This window comes from Trachemys scripta, chromosome 2, assembly GCF_013100865.1.
Source record: "Trachemys scripta elegans isolate TJP31775 chromosome 2, CAS_Tse_1.0, whole genome shotgun sequence".
NCBI classification, from domain to species: Eukaryota; Metazoa; Chordata; order Testudines; family Emydidae; genus Trachemys; species Trachemys scripta.
In genome coordinates, this window is record NC_048299.1 from 95,616,552 (window position 1) to 95,631,070 (window position 14,519).

General features: G+C 41.8%; 1 protein-coding gene across 1 annotated transcript in view; it reads left to right on the top strand.

Moving 5' to 3' along the window:
- The window catches only part of CNTNAP2 (contactin associated protein 2), a 1,628,923-nt gene that overhangs the window by 1,100,529 nt on the left and 513,875 nt on the right, over window positions 1-14,519 (top strand). The window lies entirely within an intron of this gene.

Consider the following 14,519-nt stretch of genomic DNA (forward strand, 5'->3'; position numbering starts at 1 on the left):
TTTCTAATCATTTGTATAGCTGAAGAGAACTATTCAGGCTGTTTACATATTTTCTATCAAAGTTGTAATAAAGGAATAGCCTCAGAAATAACATTACATTTTAATTTCTTTTCCTCCTTTTGGTCTCAAACTTAGATGAATCCTAGGTGACCTAGGTTTAAATCACGTATGTACCCTAAGTTCCCTTTTTTAAATATCTTGGCATGACAGCAGTACATATGTACAGTTCAAAAACCACTGATTATGGAATACTTCTACATTTTATGAAGTCAGATCCCTAGCAGACTAATAAATTAGGATTCTGAGTCAAGGACATACTTTAATCAATAATAGTAGATGAGATATTACATTTATGTGACCATCAGCATGATTACTGTTGATATATAAACTAGCAAAGAAGCCATAATACTTTGTCATTATTAACATGCTGATGTGTTTTCTTAAACGATGCATGATTTGTTTTAAACATATTTGGGATTGCATGTTTCAGTGTGGCTTAAAGTTATTGTTTTATGTTGTACACTTTATTACTGAGCAATTCCTTAAAATATGGGGGCGGGGGGAAAGGATATTTTAAGATGTCTAATCATCAGCCTCCTTATTCCCCACTAGATAAATCTAATAGCAAACTACTTTAGAAATAAAATTCTGAATTTGCCTATTGAGTATATGCGTGATCGCTCATCTTCATTATAGGCAAATGCATTAGTTACTGTATTCTGTAGTGTATTCTGTATGGTATTCTGTGGTCTGTTCATTGAAGTATGAATGACCTGATAATAATTGTCATCTTCCAAAGCATAATTCAAGAAGAAGAGAAATTTCCCCAAATGCACAACATGGGCTGTGAGATGAAGTTGTCATAAAATCACAGGAGCCATATTTAACTCAAGTTGTGAAATGTAGATGTACTAAATAATTAGCAAGACATCAATTAATGATTTTATGGCTTGTTCTCAAGTTAAGTGAGCTCCTTTGCCTTTTCAAACTGTCAGAAAGAGAGGTGATTACATGACCACAACGTTCATTACAAGTTAATGTGAAGTTAGTTTTCCATCAGTGCAATTTTTGCAGATCACGGATTGGCTGCAGATACAATTTTTGTATCTAGAGCACTGCACATCTGCAGATATCTGTGGACCATTTTGCAGATCGGGTGCAGATACATATTCATGACCCGTTCCAGGAAGGGTTTTATTGCAGAGGTTCTGGCTTACCCTAAATTGGCACCAACTTGGCAACAGGCTCTAATTGCATCTCTTTCTATTCAAATATACAAAAACAAAAAGAGGAAACCATACAGAGTAGCTCTAAAATTTCCCTGGAAATTCTCTAACCTAGCTATTAGTCAGCACAACCTGTTTGTCGCTATCCATTCTGAGAGTAACACAAGGCTCTCTTAAGATTTTGAGCCTCAATAGGCTCAAATGCACCTATACAGCTCCTAGCTGATAGTGACTCCCTGAGTTACTTCTGAATCCTGGCTGACAATTAATCTTCGAGGGTATGTCTACACTGCAATTAGACCTGCAAGTTGGGCGTCTACCCAAAAGTCTACACTGCAATTAAAGACTGCCTTAGTCCAAGCCCCAGGAACCTGAGATGGCATGGGCCAGCCACGGATGTGTGATTGTGGTGTTGGCATAACCTCAAGGTGCTTAGACATTTGTGTGGCTTCACCTGGGAACATTCCCTGGGAAGAGTATGGAACAGCTACAAGGGATACCAATAGACCCTGTTACTATGCCACGTAATATTACAGGATATTGTCCAATACCGTACAGCAGTGTAAATGAGCAATGAACAGATACCATGGCAACATAAACAGGAAAAGAGAAAAATATATAAAGATACATCTGTATAAAACAAACAAACAAACAAACAAAAAACCCTGTACCTAAATTATGGATAGGCATCTGGTCAAAGTACAATAGGCCATTATGTTAAAACGTGTCATTAACTAATTACACCAATTTTCTTACAGTTTCACTGAATTTCAGATTGCTTAAGTTCAAGTCCAGATGAGAGATGTCTTAGAAATACATAAATTGTGTAAATCAAAATAGAAATATTGAACCTAAAGTTCTCAGTTTGCAGTTTCCAATGGCTTATCTCTCGAGATAGGTAGAAACTTCAGATTTAGGCCCTGCTTCAGAACCTATGCCTTGTTTTGGCAATCTGATATCTCACCAGTTACTGCTCTGTCTTTCAATTTTACTTTTAGGGGAAGATTATTGAAAATACTGTGTAGGTGCAACTTTGGTATCAGCTCTAATCCTGACCTTGGAAGTTTGGTCCCTTCCACTTTTTAAAAGGGTTTAAGACACCTGGCTGCTCTTAAAGAATTTGTCATTGATGGACAAAAATACATGTTTTCACCTGCATCTGCTACAGTTACCTATGATTTTTGTGATCCCCCACAACATGCTGTAGATGGGGCTGCCCTTGAAGACTTATTAGACCTGCAGAAAACAGCAGTCCACCTACTTCATGGTGTTATCCTTATGTAATTGGGCCCAGGTTTGTAAATGTATTTAGGCATTGTTCTGCTCAGTGTTGCAAGACCTAAGTGACTTAGGAGCCTAAATATCATTTTTCAAAAGTGACTTAGAAGCCCAAGTCCCACTGACTTTCAAGTTACTCAAGCGCTCCAATCATTTCACTGGCTTCCTATTTGTTCATTTCTGGGTGTAGTTTAGATATCAACACTGATGTACAAAAATGTGTGTGGCTTGGGTCTTGACTATTTTAGGAGAACATCTGTCTGACAGACCAGTATTTACCACCATTGCAGTAGACGTCAGCTGGGGCACTCAGATTAATAGCCTCTATCTTTAAATACATAGTGCCTCGTACCAGATAATTTTTGGTAGAGACCCTTCATTCACATTCATTTTCCCTTTTGTTGTCTTAAAGCCTGGGGCCAGACCTTCTCCTGGTATAAATCAGTGACTCTCCATTGACTTCAGCGGATCTACAGTGATTTACACCAGCTGAAGCTCTAGCCTGGAGCTTGTTCACCAAAAGGTCATGGTGCAAAGCCTTTGTCTTTACTCATGCTTAATTAACTGCTTTTATTGATTTGTTATTATATAGTCTACCTTTATAGGGTTATGTATACACAGTATATTTTATTGTTAAACAGATAATTTTTAAATGCCTTGAAAGTTACATAGATAGACTAGCATGTATTATTGCATACAAGCAAAAAATTACTGGGTTTCCTGAATTTGAACAAAGCCAAAAGGACAACTTAGTCCAAATGAGTTAACTGTTGCTTTTTTTTTTCCTTTGCCTTTTTTCTTTTTAATTGCATCAGTTTTTCATTAATCCTTCTCTTGCAAACAGTCTGTAACAGCACCTTATTGTTCTGGAGATAACACTCATAACAGTTTGGCAGCCTTTTCTATGAATGTGCCCTAAAGGAACTTTGCTTAACGAAATGTCACTGAATATTTTAATACTGATTTCTCTCTGTAAATCACACTGGTTAAAACTGCTAGGCAGTTTGTGGTTTTTAACCTGTACGATAAAACAAGCTTGATAACATGCTCCAAAGAAATGGGAAGTCCACACACTGGTAATAAATAAGAAACTGTGTTCTCTTTGATTCACTAAGGATCTGTTAATGCCACCATCATTTAATTATATGCATCTGTGCAAGATCAGGTTAGAAGTCAGCAGCAAATCGAACTAGTCTGGGTATTATTGTGAACCTGAATTAATTTTACAATCTGCCCCATCTGCCTTTTGAATGTGTTGCCTTGAATACGGGATGATAGTCTTATTGTTGAGAAGTTCAAAGTCACATTAAACACTTCTTAAATTGTAAGAACTGAGAGTTTGTCTAGATTGTCAGATCAGCTAGTTTTCCTCTAATTTGTCTGACAGGAGCAGATAATTGTAGTCTATTGTCAGCTATGATGAGGCTCCTTAGAATCATCTGACCAGTCTGTGGTTCAGTACTATTTGTTTCTGTTACTGCTTATACATATTCTCCATGCTTTCTGAAGAGCTGTTCACTACAGACAGGGGTGCTGTCTAGAACAAGGGACTATTGTGGGCTATTTTCCTGGGTCTGCCACTAGTGAACTGTTTTACTTGGAGCAAGCTATGAAACTCTGTGACCATCAGCGTACCAATCAGTAAAATGGATCTAATAGTGCTTACCTTATAAAGGTAGTCCTAATTCATGTTTGCAAGGTGTTTTCAAATCCTCAGATGAAAGGTGATTTAGAAGTTAAAAGCATTATCTTTTATTATCCTTTTAAATTTGCTCTCATATATATTGTATCATAGACTTTAAGGGGCTAATCTACCACTGCCTGGCTTCTTCTACAGTCAGTTACACCTGTGCAACAAGGATGTGAAATGTTACCACAAAATGGTAGAATTTTACACCCATTTGTACTTGCTTTGCACGGGTGTAAACTATTACGCAAGGTACCCCAGATCACTCTTTTAGATTTATTGGAAACTCGAGTCCACAGATTAATGGTGCGTTGCAAACATGGTGGAGGAAGCAGTATCAGGTAAGGGCATAAGAAGAAAGAATGAGTTGTGAAGTGTGGGATCTACCACTGATAATATTCTGGAGTTCACAGCTTTGTAGTGTTTAAGACAGAAAGGACCATTAGATAACCTAGTCTGACTTCCCGTATATTACAGGCCCTTAAGTTTCACCCTATATTATGCCCAATATCTTGTGTTTGGCTAAAGTAGATCTTCCAGAAAGGAATCCAGTCTTGATTGGAAGACATCAAGAGATGGAGAATCCAGCATTTCCCTCAATAGTTTGTTCCTATGATTGATGATCCTCACTGGAAAAAAAAAGTGTCTTATTTTCAGTTTAAATGTGTCTGGATTCAGCTTCCAGCCATTGGTTCTTGTTATACCTTTCTCAGCTAGATTCAAGAGCTCTTGAGTATCTAGTATTTTCTCCCTGTGAAAGTACTTACACACTGTGATCAAGTCAGGTCTCAATCTTCTTTTTGATAAGCTAAACAGATAGAGTGCTTTAAGTCTTTCACTTTAAGGCATTTGCTCCAACCCTTGAATCAAGTTTTGGCTCATTTTTGCACCCAAGACAATTTTTAAAACATCCTTTTTAAAAATGTGGACACCAGAACGGTACACAGTATTCTAGTATCAATCTCACCAATGCCATATACAGAGGTAAATTCACCTCTGTTCTGACAACACACATGCTTATGCATCCAAAGATTGCATGAGCTCTTTTTGCCACTGTATCAGTCTAGTATCAGAGGGGTAGCCATGTTAGTCTGAATCTGTAAAAAGCAACAGAGGGTCCTGTGACACCTTTAAGACTAACAGAAGTATTGGGAGCATAAGCTTTCGTGGGTAAGAACCACTTGCATCTGAAGAAGTGAGGTTCTTACCCACGAAAGCTTATGCTCCCAATACTTCTGTTAGTCTTAAAGGTGCCACAGGACCCTCTGTTGCTTTGTATCACTCTAGGAGCTCATATTGAGTTGCTTGTTTTGATCTCTAAATCCTTCCAGGATTTTTTTCCAGGATACTGTCCCCTGTAGGTATGGCCTGCATTCTTTGTTCCTAGATGTATAACTTTGCATTTGGCTGCATTAAGGTGCATTTTGTTTGAATGGGCCTTATCATGCCCCTTACTATCACAAGACCATGGGTTTCACTTCAGGGTAGACTGTTCACTAACAGGGAAATTAACCCAGTGCCAGCTGCGACTCTAACTCCTGAGACACATCAACTAACCACACTGCTTATTAATTCCATAGGCTTTTGCCAGTCTTAACATAGAAGTTAACCAGTCCCAGTGGAAACTCCAGTCCCTCTTCACACCAAAGAAGCAGCCCCCTGTGCTTTTAGGCCTCTTTCATTATACTATCACATAAAATCCAGGTTCCTCTGCTTTCAAAGGACCATACACATACCACAGGTCAGTTCCACCTTGGATCTCCCTTCTTCATCCAATAAGGTAACGTTCAGTCCAATCCTGTAATAACTTATTTAGGCTTTGTTAAATGAATGAAGATGAAAGAAGATACGATCACACAATGCTAAGAATACTAAAGACACAGACAGACAAAGACAAAATTAGGTTATATTATCATATAAAACTTCTGTTCAAAGTAACAAAGTCCTATGGTATTTTTTCCAAACTCCTGCAGTATTTCTTCCATAATTTATGTTACTATTTCCTAAGCAAGTAACATTAATTCTAAGGAGAATTTACTGCACATACATGCATGGGTAATCTAGCTATGTAATCTGTAGTGAAATATGTGCAGAAGCACTCCCTCAGCCCTTTTGCACGTATGCTACAAAAGGACAGTGGGAACATTCTTATCCATTTTGTTACTGTATCATAATGCAAATTCATAAGGGTCAGAATTAAGATTTTGAATGTAACTCTAATCTTTTCATGTAATGACTTTTGACTACTTAGCTGTAACTTTAACATTCAACGAAAAATTTCTCTGTGGTGATAAACATAAAATATCATCAGTATGTTTATAATGCATATAATAAGATAGTTCTTTATACAAAGACAAACAAGGCAAAATGTAAGACAGTTGATATAAGGAAAGGTGTGGAGATCCATGCCAGAAGGGGTAATGGATTTAAAGACATTTGAAGGAGGCACGAGAAGACAACTGGGGAAAAAGATCTGGAAATCCACTGAAACCATAATGGGCAGCTTAATAGATATGAAATAGAGAAAGGGATGAAGGAACCAGTAAGGAAAGGATTAGAAGGAGCTAAAGGAAGAGTAAGAGGAAATCACTGCTGAGACATAAGCAGACGCAAGATTAGTTAAAGCTTTGAAGATGAGAAAGAAAAGATTGAATTCCATGTTAAGAATAACTCAACACAGTGTTATTTTGTATAGCATTTTTCATATACGACTATCCCTTAATGTTCTGCTCTATTCTATATTGTAGTATCTGAGTGCTTTTCAGCAGTGCAATAAGCAACGAGACTAACATCTGTCATATGTGATTTGTTCTTTGTCTCATCCTATCACAATTCTACATGTGGGATGTTCAGTGAAATGTTTTGGTTTTGGTAGAGGTGTTTGTTGGTTTGTGTTATTGGGGGCTAATCATTTTATTTTTTTAAAATATGCACACACCACAGTGTTTATGTTAGAGAAGGCAAGACCAAAGAAGTGAACCTGGTACTTGAAGCAGAAGTGGGTGAAATTTGTGATGATCCTTTTCTCCCTGTGGGAATTCCTTCTATCATCTGGGACCAGTCCCCCGAGAATGCCCGATCTTCGACAAGGATTAACTTTACCCTTACGTAGAAAGTTCCATTTTGCCTGAGGAGAAGAGTAGTCAATCCACCCTTGTCCTGGAGCCTTAGGTAGTCTATTAGATATCTGGGACCCAGGTTATTCAGCTCCTTGAGGATAATACTGAGACCTTGAACTAGACTTGATGACGCTTGCATGGTCCTTTGAAATATGTGTTAACTACTTGTGCTAAACAATCTTTTCCATCTTGTATCTAGCTGTGATACTGAGTAAGTTTCCCAGGCCTGAAGAAGAGCTCTGTGTAAGCTTGAAAGCTTGTCTCGTATTAAATGAGGATATCAATATAATAGGCATCACAGACACTTGGTGGAAAGAGGATAATCAATGGGACACAATAATACCAGGGTAAAAAATATATCAGAAAGACAGAACAGGGTTGCTCTGGTGGGGTAGTGGCACTATATGTGAAAGAAAGCATAGAATCAAGTGAAGTAATAATCTTAAATGAAACAAATTGTACCATAGAATCTCTATGGATAGTAATTCCATGCTTGAATAATAAGAACATAGCAATAGGGATAATAGAATAGAATCATAGAATCATAGAATATCAGAGTTGGAAGGGACCTCAAGAGGTCATCTAGTCCAACCCCCTGCTCAAAGCAGGACCAATTCCCAGCTAAATCATCCCAGCCAGGGCTTTGTCAAGCCGGGCCTTAAAAACCTCCAAGGAAGGAGACTCCACCACCTCCCTAGGTAACGCATTCCAGTGTTTCACCACCCTCCTAGTGAAATAGTTTTTCCTGATATCCAACCTGGACCTCCCCCACTGCAACTTGAGACCATTGCTCCTTGTTCTGTCATCTGCCATCACTGAGAACAGCCGAGCTCCATCCTCTTTGGAACCCCCCTTCAGGTAGTTGAAGGCTGCTATCAAATCCCCCCTCATTCTTCTCTTCTGGAGACTAAACAATCCCAGTTCTCTCAGCCTCTCCTCATAAGTCATGTGCTCCAGACCCCTAATCATTTTTGTTGCCCTCCGCTGGACTCTTTCCAATTTTTCCACATCCTTCTTGTAGTGTGGGGCCCAAAACTGGACACAGTATTCCAGATGAGGCCTCACCAATGTCGAATAAAGGGGAACGATCACATTCCTCGATCTGCTGGCAATGCCCCTACTTATACAGCCCAAAATGCCGTTAGCCTTCTTGGCAACAAGAGCACACTGTTGACTCATATCCAGCTTCTCGTCCACTGTGACCCCTAGGTCCTTTTCAGCAGAACTGCTACCTAGCCATTCGGTCCCTAGTCTGTAGCAGTGCATGGGATTCTTCCGTCCTAAGTGCAGGACTCTGCACTTGTCCTTGTTGAACCTCATCAGGTTTTTTTCTGCCCAATCCTCTAATTTGTCTAGGTCCCTCTGTATCCGATCCCTACCCTCTAGTGTATCTACCACGCCTCCCAGTTTAGTGTCATCTGCAAACTTGCTGAGAGTGCAGTCCACACCATCCTCCAGATCATTAATAAAGATATTAAACAAAACCGGCCCCAGGACCGACCCTTGGGGCACTCCACTTGAAACCGGCTGCCAACTAGACATGGAGCCATTGATCACTACCCGTTGAGCCCGACGATCTAGCCAGCTTTCTATCCACCTTACAGTCCATTCATCCAGCCCATACTTCTTTAACTTGGTGGCAAGAATACTGTGGGAGACCGTATCAAAAGCTTTGCTAAAGTCAAGGAATAACACATCCACTGCTTTCCCCTCATCCACAGAGCCAGTTATCTCATCATAGAAGGCAATTAGGTTAGTCAGGCACGACTTCCCCTTCGTGAATCCATGCTGACTGTTCCTGATCACTTTCCTCTCCTCTAAATGTTTCATAATTGATTCCTTGAGGACCTGCTCCATGATTTTTCCAGGGACTGAGGTAAGGCTGACTGGCCTGTAGTTCCCCGGATCCTCCTTCTTCCCTTTTTTAAAGATGGGCACTACATTAGCCTTTTTCCAGTCATCTGGGACCTCCCCCGATCGCCATGAGTTTTCAAAAATAATGGCTAATGGCTCTGCAATCTCACCCGCCAACTCTTTTAGCACCCTCGGATGCAGCGCATCCGGCCCCATGGACTTGTGCACGTCCAGTTTTTCTAAATAGTCCTGAACCACTTCTTTCTCCACAGAGGGTTGGTCACCTTCTCCCCATGCTGTACTGCCCAGTGCAGCAATCTGGGAGCTGACCTTGTGCGTGAAGACAGAGGCAAAAAAATCATTGAGTACATTAGCTTTTTCCACATCCTCTGTCACTAGGTTGCCTCCCTCATTCAGTAAGGGGCCCACACTTTCCTTGATTTTCTTCTTGTTGCTAACATACCTGAAGAAACCCTTCTTGTTACTCTTAACATCTCTTGCTAACTGCAACTCCAAGTGTGATTTGGCCTTCCTGATTTCACTCCTGCACGCCTGAGCAATATTTTTATACTCCTCCCTGGTCATTTGTCCAATCTTCCACTTCTTATAAGCCTCTTTTTTGCATTTAAGATCAGCAAGGATTTCACTGTTTAGCCAAGCTGGTCGCCTGCCATATTTACTATTCTTTCTACACATCGGGATGGTTTGTTCCTGCAACCTCAATAAGGATTCTTTAAAATACAGCCAGCTCTCCTGGACCCCTTTGCCCTTCATGTTATTCTCCCAGGGGATCCTGCCCATCTGTTCCCTGAGGGAGTCAAAGTCTGCTTTTCTGAAGTCCAGGGTCCATATTCTGCTGCTCTCCTTTCTCCTTGTGTCAGGATCCTGAACTCGACCATCTCATGGTCACTGCCTCCCAGGTTCCCATCCACTTTTGCTTCCCCTACTAGTTCTTCCCTGTTTGTGAGCAGCAGGTCAAGAAAAGCTTTGCCCCTAGTTGGTTCCTCCAGCACTTGCACCAGGAAATTGTCCCCTACACTTTCCAAAAATTTCCTGGATTGCCTGTGCACCGCTGTATTGCTCTCCCAGCAGATATCAGGGTGATTAAAGTCTCCCATGAGAACCAGGGCCTGCGATCTAGCAACTTCTGCTAGTTGCCAGAAGAAAGCCTCGTCCACCTCATCCCCCTGGTCTGGTGGTCTATAGCAGACTCCAACCACAACATCACCCTTGTTGCTCCCACTTCTCAACTTTATCCAGAGACTCTCAGGTTTTTCTGCAGTATCATACCGGAGCTCTGAGCAGTCATACTCCTCTCTTACATACAACGCAACTCCCCCACCTTTTCTGCCCTGCCTGTCCTTCCTGAACAGTTTATATCCATCCATGACAGTACTCCAGTCATGTGAGTTGTCCCACCAAGTCTCTGTTGTTCCAATCACATCATAGTTCCCTGACTGTGCCAGGACTTCCAGTTCTCCCTGCTTGTTTCCCAGGCTTCTTGCATTTGTGTATAGGCACTTAAGATAACTCAATGATCGTCCCTCTTTCTCAGCATGAGACAGGAGTCCTCCCCTCTTGCGCTCTCCTGCTTGTGCTTCCTCCCAGGATCCCATTTCCCCACTTACCTCAGGGCTTTGGTCTCCTTCCCCCGGTGAACCTAGTTTAAAGCCCTCCTCACTAGGTTAGCCAGCCTGCTGGCGAAGATGCTCTTCCCTCTCTTCGTTAGGTGGAGCCCATCTCTGCCTAGCACTCCTTCTTGGAACACCATCCCATGGTCGAAGAATCCAAAGCCTTCTCTCCGACACCACCTGCGTAGCCATTCGTTGACTTCCACGATTCGACGGTCTCTACCCCGGCCTTTTCCTTGCACAGGGAGGATGGACGAGAACACCACTTGCGCCTCAAACTCCTTTATCCTTCTTCCCAGAGCCACGTAGTCTGCAGTGATCCGCTCAAGGTCATTCTTGGCAGTATCATTGGTGCCCACATGGAGAAGCAGGAAGGGGTAGCGATCCGAGGGCTTGATGAGTCTCGGCAGTCTCTCCGTCACATCGTGTATCCTAGCTCCTGGCAAGCAGCAGACCTCTCGGTTTTCCCGGTCAGGGCGGCAGATAGATGACTCCTCCTCCTCTTGGGAGTGGTGGTCGTGGAACCCCCATCCCTAGGACAGTGCATCTTTTGCCTTCCAATCGGTGGAGTCTCCTTCTGCTCCCTTCCCTCAGATGGGCCATCTAGTCCACTCTCCGCATTAGCACCTGTAGAGAGAACATGGAAACGATTCCTCACCTGTATCTCCATTGCTGGTGCATGGACGCTCCTCTTTCTTCTTCTGGAGGTCACATGCTGCCAAACCTCCTCACAATCCTTCTGTCCCTGCTCCGCCTGCTCTGAATCTTCAGAACATTGTGGCCGTAGAAGCATCTCCTGACGTCTGTCCAGGAAATCTTCATTTTCCCTTATGCAACGCAGAGTCGATACTTGTTTCTCCAGCCCTCGAACCTTCTCCTCCAGTATGGAGACCAGCTTGCACTTTGTACAGACAAAGTCGCTTCTGTCCTGCGGAAGAAAGACAAACATGGCACAACCTGTGCAGGTTACAACAGCTGATCGCTCACCTTCCATATCACCGTCCTCTTAGGAGCTTCCTCAACTGTTGCAGGAACTATTCGGAGAAACCTGCAGATGAAAGCCTCAGTGCGCTCTCCCCACGCGAACTCCCAGGCAAACTCCCGCTGTTAGCCTCTGCTGTTCGCCGCTCAGCTGGTTCGCTGCTGACTGCCCTTATATACCAGTCAGGCCCACTCAAGGCCCAGCTGGAACAAAGCACTCCCAATTCACACTTTTCAAACAAACAAGCAAGCAATCAAGCACACGGTCAAACTGACCAACTGTCCCAGCAGCAGACACTCAGATACTCACCAACACAGCCCCCCTAATGCAGCACTTAGCGTACCTCCTCTCGGACAGCTCCCAGGCAAACTCCCGCTGTTAGCCTCTGCTGTTCGCCGCTCGATACTACCGACCATCTGACCAGGATGGTGATAGTGACTGTGAAATGCTCAGGGAGTTTAGAGAGGCTATAAAAATAGAAAACTCAATAATAATGGGGGATTTCAACTATCCCCATATTGATTGGATATATGTCACCTCAGGACGAGATGCAGAGATAAAGTTTCTTAACACTTTAAATGACTGCTTCTTGGAACAACTAGTCCTGGAACCCACAAGTGGAAAGGCAATTCTTGATTAGTCCTAAGTGGATCCCAGAGGTGGATCTTGTCCAAGAAGTGAATATAGCTGAATTGCTTGGTAATAGTAACCATAATATAATTAAATTTAACATCCTCGTGGGAGGGAACACCACAGTAGCATTTAAGTTCAGAAAGTGCAACTACACAAAAGTGAGGAAGCTAGTTAAGCAGAAATTAAAAGGTACAGTGCCAAAAATGAAATCTCTGCAAGCTGCATGGAAACTTTTTAGAGACACCATTATAAAGGCTCAAATTAAATGTATACCTCAAATTAAAAAACACTGTAAGAGGACCAAAAAATTGCCCCCCAGGGCTAAACAACAAAGTAAAAGAAGCAGTAATAGGCAAAAAAGCATCCCTTAAGAAGTAGAAGTTAAATCCTATTGAGGAAAGTATAAAGGAACATAAAATCTGACAAGTGAAGTGTAAAAATATAATTAGGAAGGCCAAAAAAGAATCTGAAGAACAGCTAGACAAAGACTCAAAAAGTAATAGCAAAAAAAAAAAGTTTAAGTACATCGGTGGCAGGGAACTTGCTAAACAACCTGTGGAACATTCAAGGACTATAAGGCCGTTACGGAGAAACTAAGTGAATTCTTTTCATCGGTCTTCATGGCTAAGGATGTGAGGGAGATTCCCAAACCTGAGCCATTCTTTTTAGGTGACAAATCTGAGGAATTGTTTCAGATTGAGGTGTCAGTAGAGGAGGGGTTTTGGAACAAATTGATAAACTAAACAGTAATAAGTCACCGGGACCAGATGGTATTCACCCAAAAGTTCTGAAGGAACTCAAATGTGAAATTGCAGAACTACTAACTGTAGTCTCAAAAAGAACAGGAGTACTTGTGGCACCTTAGAGACTAACACATTTATTAGAGCATAAGCTTTCGTGGACTACAGCCCACTTCTTCGGATGCATACAGAGTGGAATAAATATTGAGGAGATATATATATATATACACACATACAGAGAGCATACTTCAGTCTGCTCCAACACAGACCCAGGGTCAGAATCACTTGCCCCAAAGCTGCAAGTTTACCTGAAAACAGCTTACAGGAGTGTGCTTGTCTTTAGCACTCAGATGCCCAACTCCCAATGGGGTCTAAACCCAAATAAATCTGTTTTACCCTGCATAAAGCTTATGCAGAGTAAACTCATAAATTGTTCACCCTCTATAACACTGATAGAGAGATATGCACAGCTTTTTGCTCCCCCAGGTATTAATACATACTCTGAGTAAATTACTAAATAAAAAGTGATTTTATTAAATACAGACAGTAGGATTTAAGTGGTTCCAAGTAGTAACAGACAGAACAAAGTAAGTCACCAAGTAAAATAAAATGAAATGCGCAAATCTATGTCTAATCAAAGTAAATACAGATAAGTTCCTCACCAGTTCCAGAATGCTCCCTTTTACAGGCTAATCTCCTTTTAGCCTGGGTCCAGCAATCACTCACACCCCCTGTAGTTACTGTCCTTTGTTCCAGTTCCCTTCAAGTATTCTGGGGGGGGGAGGGGTGGAGAGGTTCCTTCCTTAGCCAGCTGAAGACAAAATGGAGGGGTCTCCCACGGGTTTAAATAGACTCTCTCTCGTGGGTAGAGACCCCCTTCCTTCCTCCTATGCAAAGTCCAGCTTCAAGATGGAGTTCTGGAGTCACCTGAGCAAGTCACATGTCCCTGCATGACTCAGTCTTTACAGGCCGAAGCTATTGTCCACATGGTATCTTGCATGTCTCCAGGAAGACTTCTTATGTGGATTGGAGCATTCCAAGATGCATTGTTCTCCAAGTGTTTCCTGATCAGGTACTTAACCTGGCGAATTCCTTCCTAAAGAAGCTGACCAAATGCCTCCCAAAGCTTACTTAGAAACCAAGCAAGCATACAGCCCATATTCTTAACCTCAAGTAGAAAATGATATATATGTAAAAATAGGATGAATAGATATAGTAGACCATAACCTTTACGGAAATATATTACATGGCACAGGCAGCACAAAACATATTCCAGTTATGTCATACATACATTTATAAGCACCCCCTTCCCATAAAGCCTTATGGGGTACACTGTCACAGATGGCTTTCAGTACGGAGGTAATATTGA